Here is a 460-nt window from a genome sequence, read left to right on the forward strand (position 1 = left end):
CCTCTCTCTCTCTCCTGTGAGTCTTCGTCCGTGTAACTCACAGTCTTCATCCCTCAGCCTCCGCACATCAATCTCGCATCACATCTCGCGCCGTCCTTGGAGTCTCGAGCCCGAAGTGTTATTCAAGCCGACGGAGGTTCTTGGGCTTCTTGAGGAAAATAGACAGGGACGGAAATGGAAGTTCCTTGACGCGTCTGCAGAATTGTAGCTTTTCGATTTTCGAGTGACTGTCCGTTTCCCGTTTGCTTCTTCTTCTTCGCTTTAAATAATGGGGGCGACACGTGCCATCATTAGGATAATTAGGCCAATGACAGCGGCTTAATGACTAATCCGTTAATGGCAACATTCCTAAGTGAGGGGGAAAATTGGCAATTAATCAAACTCAGTCCAAAGGCAACCTGGAGAGGCCTGTGCGTCTGGAAATACAGAATGAAGGTGATAGATGAGCAGGTGGTTAAGC

The sequence above is a fragment of the Penaeus monodon genome, chromosome 28 (genome assembly GCF_015228065.2).
Source record: "Penaeus monodon isolate SGIC_2016 chromosome 28, NSTDA_Pmon_1, whole genome shotgun sequence".
Taxonomy (NCBI): domain Eukaryota; kingdom Metazoa; phylum Arthropoda; class Malacostraca; order Decapoda; family Penaeidae; genus Penaeus; species Penaeus monodon.